We start from the raw sequence: 6,960 nt of genomic DNA, 5'->3' as shown, positions 1-6,960 counted from the left end.
AAATGGTACTAATACTTCGCATGATTTTGATTCTATGCCTCTGTTTATACAACCAAGAATTGTATTAGCTTTTTTGGCTGCCGCCTCACATTGCTGCTACGCATTGTTTAAGTGATGGTCCACTAGGACTCCAAGGTATTGTTTTTGAGCCAGATTTTTCCTAATCTGTACTTGTACCTTTGGTTTTTCCTGCCTAGGTGTAAAACCTTGTTTTTCTCAACATTAAAATTCATGTTGTTGGAAAGGGCCCATTGTTCAAGTCTGTTAAAATCTTTTTGAATCCTGGGTTTGTCTTTTGTGGTGTTGGCTATTCCTGCCAGATTGCTGTCATCTGCAAATTTGATGAGTTCCCCTTCTATTCCCTCATCTAAGTCATTTCTGAAAACATTGAACAGTACTGGGCCTAAGATGGAACCTTGTGGTACCCCACTGCTTCCTTCCTTCCATGTAGATGTAGTACCATTAGGGACTACTCATTGAGTATGGTTTGTCAGCCAGTTACAAACCATTTGATGCTGTCTTTCCCACATTTTTCTAGTTTACCAAGAAGGAGGTTGTGGTCTACTTTGTTGAAGTTTAAATATACTATGTCCACAGCATTTTGCTGATCTACCAATTTAGTCATTCTGTCAAATAATGAAATAAGGTTGGTTTGGCATGATCTGTTTTTAACAAACTGTGCTGACTTCTAGCTATAACTTATTTGTTTCTAAATGTTCATGGATTTGTTTTTTAATTATTTTTTTCCAGTGTCTTCCCAGGTATTGATGTTAGATTGATTGGTCTATAGTTTCCTGGGTCTGTTTTTCTTCTTCCTTTTTTGAAGATAGGAACCACATCAGCACTTTACCAATTCTCTGGTAGTTCCCTGGCGCTCCAGGATTTTTAAAATACATGATACAATGATTCTGAGATAACATCTCACAGTCCTTCAAAATTCTGGGATGTAATCCATTGGGTCCCAGTGATTTATATTCTAAGTTATTGTTATTTGACAGAATTCTCAAATCATTTGCTGTTAAATGGGTTACTTATCCCCTTGCAATTCTCTGTATACCTCAAAATGTAATCCATGGAAATAGAAGTAAGAAGACAATGAGCATACCCAGTGTATTAACACAACTAGAGCCTAACCCAGGTCTGATTGAAAAAAAAATTCAACCACACTAGAACCTGTGATGAGATGCATATAAGCCATTCATTATTTTTTTTTTGAATAAAACTGAAATGAAAACTAATGTGTTTATACAAATGAGTATTCCACCTACAATGTATTTAATCATAGATAAATATTGAGTTTTCTGACTTATTCAGTTGTCTCGGTGCTTTTTTCCATCCTCCTAAATTTGGCATGTTGTTTAGGAAAGTAGATGAAAGTATTTTTCATCAAAGTTTATAATTGAGCATAATTCATTAAAAATATGATACAATGCTGACAAAGCAGATTCCATCTTTTAACTGAAGAGTTGTTTCGGACTTACACATTGTTAACCTCAAACTATTGCCTTTACTTCTCTTATGAAAAATCTGAGAGATCGCTGCCAAATAAGTCACACCCATTTGTTGTGTAAAAGCACCTTTAGAGGTTTTGAAAGCGTGTTCTGTGTAAATAAATTCAAATGCAGGTAGTTCTTAGTACAACTGCTAGTAATGATTTGTCAAGGGCAATTTTTTTTAAAATTTTGCCAGTCATCTAGAGAATTCTATTTACAAGTAAAAGTTCAAAAGAAAGTTGTTATAGATTATCATGACTTCAACCTAGAGTGCTCATAATATTTTTAAGCAATTAAAAGCTAATGAATCTATTCATTTTATAAACATGAAACTTGATAGATCTCAAACATATCCTGGTGGCAGTCATTGTTTTTCCTGACAGATAATACTCAGCTATAGGAGCTAAAACTCCTTAAAGTAAGTCAACCATGAATTTCAAGAGGGAATCCTGCTGGAAATTGTAGCTTTACCTTTTTAATAAAAATGTAATTTGGTACATTGCTTTTGACTGTGATAATTATATAAATGGAAATTATTCATAAAAAGCTGCTGTGAATCTTTATACTGGTACAATTATGTGGCAAAGAACAGACACTTTATTAAATGATGGGTCTTGAGGGCTAAGACATGGGTCTCCAAACTTGTTGACTTTTTCTGAACTTCGTGCTTGATGTGGAGAAGAATGAAACTCTGGCTTCAGGTTTTACCAATTAGACAAATAGATCATTATAGAAATGACTTGTTTATATTATTATAAAAAGCAAAACATTGTGATTTGACATCAATGCCTTATTTTAACAGAGAGGGTAACAGAGAGAGTTGGAAGTCAATGCTTCTTTTTCTTTCTTTTTCTTATCTTTCCTCACCTCTTCTTCCCCTTTTGCTCCCCACTCCTTTCTATTTACTTTGTATTTTGTATTTTATATTACTTTATAACTTAATAAAAATGCTAATTGAAAAAACAAACTTGTCAACTTTAAAACTTGTGGACTTCAACTCCCAGACTTCCCCAGCCAGCATAGGTGACTGGGGAATTTGTATTTGTATTTATTTATTTTGTCAATTGCTTACAAGATATTAGGTATAAGTAAAAACATAGTTATGAATACATGGATACATATAAGAAAAATTAAAAAAATAAAAGAAACAATAGGACACGGACGGTAGGCACGTTGGTGCGCTTATGCACGCCCCCTACACCCCTCTTAGGAAAGGGGTGAGGTCAATAGTAGACAGTCTAAGGTTAAAGTTTTTGGGGTTTGGAGAAGAAACCACAGAGTCAGGTAGAGTATTCCAGACATTGACCACTCTGTTGCTGAAGTCGTATTTCCTGCAATCAAGTTTGGTGCGATTAACCTTGAGTTTGTATCTATTGTTTGCTCTGCTGTTGTTATGGTTGAAGCTGAAGTATTCATTGACAGGTAGGACATTGCAATGTATGATTTTATATACAATACTTAGATCAGACCGAAGGCGGCATAGTTCTAGTTTTTCTAGGTCTAGAATTTCGAGTCTGGTGGCATAAGGTATTCTGCAATGAGTAGAGGAGTGAAGAACTCTTCTTATGAAATATTTCTGGACTTTCTCAACTGTGTTAATATCAGATACGTAATGTGGGTTCCAGACTGATGACCTGTATTCGAGTATTGGTCTAGCAAATGTTTTGTATGCTCTAGTTATTAGTGTAATATTACCAGAGAAAAAGCTACGTAAGATTAGGTTAACAACTCTTAACTTCTTTTTGGCTATGTACATACAGTGGGCTCTAGCACTTAGATCATTAGAGATGAGTACTCTAAGATCCTTGACAGTGTTTGGATTATCAACAAGGTCTTGACTATTCAGCCTGTGTTTTATTTTCTGATATATTTTTTTGCCAATATGTAGGATAGAGCATTTATTTGTTGAGATTTGAAGTTGCCATTTGTTTGACCATTCTGATACATAGTCAAGGTCTTTTTGAAGGGTAGCAGTATTGTCTGTGGTGTTGAATAGCTTTACCTCATCAGCGAAAGGAACACAGTTGCTGTTAATATGATCACAGAGGTCATTTATGTAGAGTATGAAGAGAGTTGGTCCTAGAACACTGCCTTGGGGGACACCACTGTTGACAGGTACAGAATTTGATAGGACGCTCCCAATTTTGACCATATGTTGTCTGTTTGACAGGAATGCTTCTATCCAGTTATGCAGGTGTCTAGAGATACCATAAGATTTTAGTTTTAGGAGTAGTTTGTCATGTACCACTGAATCAAAGGCGTTACAGAAGTCTATGTAGATTGCGTCTATTGCTCTGCCCTGATTGAGTTGTGTAGTCCATATGTTTTTGCAGTATAAGAGTTGCAGATTGCAGGATAGTTTTTTTCTGAAACCAAATTGTTTATTAGGGAGTAGGTTGTTTGTCTCTAAGTGGAGGATAATGGATTGGTTAATAATTGATTCCATGACTTTACAGGTGACGCAGCATAAAGAGATTGGTCTGTAATTTTCAACTAGGCTGGGGTCTCCCTTTTTGAAGATGGGGATGACCGTGGCTTGTGACCATAGTTTTGGCAAGGAGCTGGTCCTGAAAGATTTTTCAAAGATTATGCTTAGAGGTTCGGCTATGGCAGTGGATAGCTTTTTTAAGAAGTAGGCACATATTCCATCCGGTCCAATAGATAGAGATGGTTTTAGATTGTGTAGTGCTGTTTCAACATTGTCTTCTGTAAAATTGATATGTATTAGATCATTGTAGTTGTCTGTGTTTCGACTAGGAAATACTGGGCATGATCCATTGCTGTTTACAAATACTGAGCCAAAGAATGTGTTAAAGAGCTTGGCTTTAATAATGTCATCATTTCAGTCTTTACCATTAGGTCCTTTCAGGGGTGGGATGGATCTTGAGTCTTTTAGTTTGTTGTTTACAAAATTATAGAAAGTGCAGGTGGAATTGGTGCGTAGAAGGTTTTCTTCTTGTTTAATGTGATAATTGGTGCAGTTTATCTGGTGGCATAAATTTTTGTATCGGCTTTTGAAGTTGACAATGTGACCAGATTTGTTTTTCCACCAAAGTGATTTCTTTTTGGATTGAAGCTTCCTTATTGTTATTGGCAATTTGTTTTTTCTGGTTTTGAGAGTTGTTAATGGTACATATAGTTTGATGACTCTTTTGACTTCAAGTAAAAATATGTCATAATGGTCTTTTACAGTATTGCATCCAGTGAATAGAAATTGCCAATCAAGGGATGAGAGATTGTTGTTTATAAGATCATAGTTGCCTTTTTTGAAGTTATAATTGGGGATTCCGTCATTGTGATGATTTTTGTGTGGACGTATGTTGAGACAAAAGGCAATCATGTTGTGGTCACTGTTGGAAAAGGGTTCTTTAATTTGTATTCCATAAATTGAATTCAAACTATTGCAGAAGATGAGATCGAGGCAGTTGTTAAGTCTAGTGTTGTTGGTTACTAGTTGTTCTAGTCCCAGATTTGTTACTGCATTGTAGAAGGTTGCATATGTAGGTTCAGTTGTACATTCGTTAAGGGTCCAGTTAATATGAGGTAGATTCAAGTCACTAAGAAAAAGCATGTGGGCAGGATGCTGCCCATGTTAGAAATGTGATATGTGATATTTAAGGACAGTTCACAGACAATGGTCTTAGGAATAGCAAGCTCCTGGGTAACTTGGATGTTTTTTAGATGTAGGGACTTTTTATAGAAGACAGCAACACCACCTCCTCTACGGATTTCACGATCTGATCGGTAAAAATGATAGTCTATTACTGTGGTAATGGAGTCAGGGAGAGATGCGTTGAGCCATGTTTCACAGACAAATATAATGTCAAATTTAGCCATATTTAGTAAGACGAGAAATTCAGGTATTTTATTTACAAGCCTTCTTGCATTGAGTAGCTTGCATTTAAGGCCAGTTGTGTTGGAATAGAGGTAGTTAGGGGCGTGCATGCCTAGTTTTGAGTGATGTTGGATTAGATGGGGTGGGATTGGATGTGGAGTTGTGGGTTGTGTGATTTTCTTTTGATGCAATCAGCTCTGTAGTCAATGTATAGGTCCTTTTCTCTATTGTCTTGACGGTTTTTGAGTTCTGCGCGGAGTTCACGGGAGCAGATTCTTTGCAGTATGGATGTCTGGTCTTGAGTGAAGTTTTTTGTGCTTGGGATTAGTTTTTGCAATGGCGTTTATTGTATGAATGAATATGCGTTTGCTGGACTCATTTTTGCATACAACTCTACAAAATCTTGGGGCCACAGAGCCGTCATTGTATTTGCACCCAGGGCCTTCTCTGGTTATTTCAATATCTTCAGGACAGATGTTTGTTGTATTTGAGTTGCTTATGATATCGCGAACTTTGGTGATTCTGGCAGTTGAAGTCCACAAGTCTTAAAAGTTGCCAAGTTTGAGATCCCTGGACTAAGAGATGATATTATGGACTTAAACAAACTAAGGATGATGTAAAAGAGTTGGTATGTGTTTGGCTTGAAGAAATGACAATTTAGAGGCAACATGAGATCAGAGGCAGGTACCTGAAGGTCAACTCAGATGGAGGACGAACGTTATTCTCTATTGGTCCAGAAATTAGAATCCCATCAACCTAAATGTTTCCTATGTTCCAAAACACATACCCATCACATTATTCTCTTCATGGAAACAAAATTATGCAAAACACAAAAAGGGAATAGGAAATCCTAAGAAATTAAACTAATTTGAACCAGCAGCATTCACTATATTTCTCTACATCTTTTTGTTCTTAAAATTGCCCTCTCATCACATCAATGTACAAGTTCATACATAGCCTGTTCAGTAAGAACTATCTGTGGTACAGAATCCACTCATAGCTCTAAAGCTCTTTGTATGGTTGCACTTGAAATAGCTGAATAGGTACATTTCAGCAGAAAAGTGGCCTATCCTTCCATTGCATTCTTTTAGGCTACACTACATCCTGTATAAAGATTTTCAGTGCTTTAGATTTCCTAATTCTATCTGCCTTTTTTCCCCCTGTTGTTTTGTGTTCTTGCTTTTGGGAATACTTTTTCTTTCTATATTTTACTGTTCAGTCTTGTACATTTATGAGTTGGAACATAAGAATTATTAAATAATGTGTATTGTAAGCTATATCTGATCCATCTTTGAGGGAGAAAAGGAAAATCAAACAGGTGTAGTTTATAAACTACAATGATTAATAATTCGGAAAGGTACTTGTTTGCCTTTCATCTTCTTTTTTTTTGATGTAGGTGTGTTGCATCAAAAAGGAGTCCCTCCGTTTGATCCTGAACTTCATAAAATAGTTCATACAAATGATCTATTTTTCTAAAACTATAGCTTTATGTTCCCTGGTGAAGGAAGTCAGAACAGCTCTTTCAAAAATTAAACTTTTTTTTAAAAAAGGGGGGGGGAATAGTCTTTTGACCAAAAGTGATATAGTATTACCTAACTGACAAGCTCTGTTGGATTATCTAATTATTTTAGA

This window comes from Notechis scutatus, chromosome 1 (genome assembly GCF_049901735.1).
Source record: "Notechis scutatus isolate UNSWTSFEM ecotype Mainland chromosome 1, rNotScu1.2, whole genome shotgun sequence".
Taxonomy (NCBI): Eukaryota; Metazoa; Chordata; class Lepidosauria; order Squamata; family Elapidae; genus Notechis; species Notechis scutatus.
The sequence above is the reverse complement of the archived record's forward strand: the minus strand, read 5'-3'. Positions refer to the sequence as shown.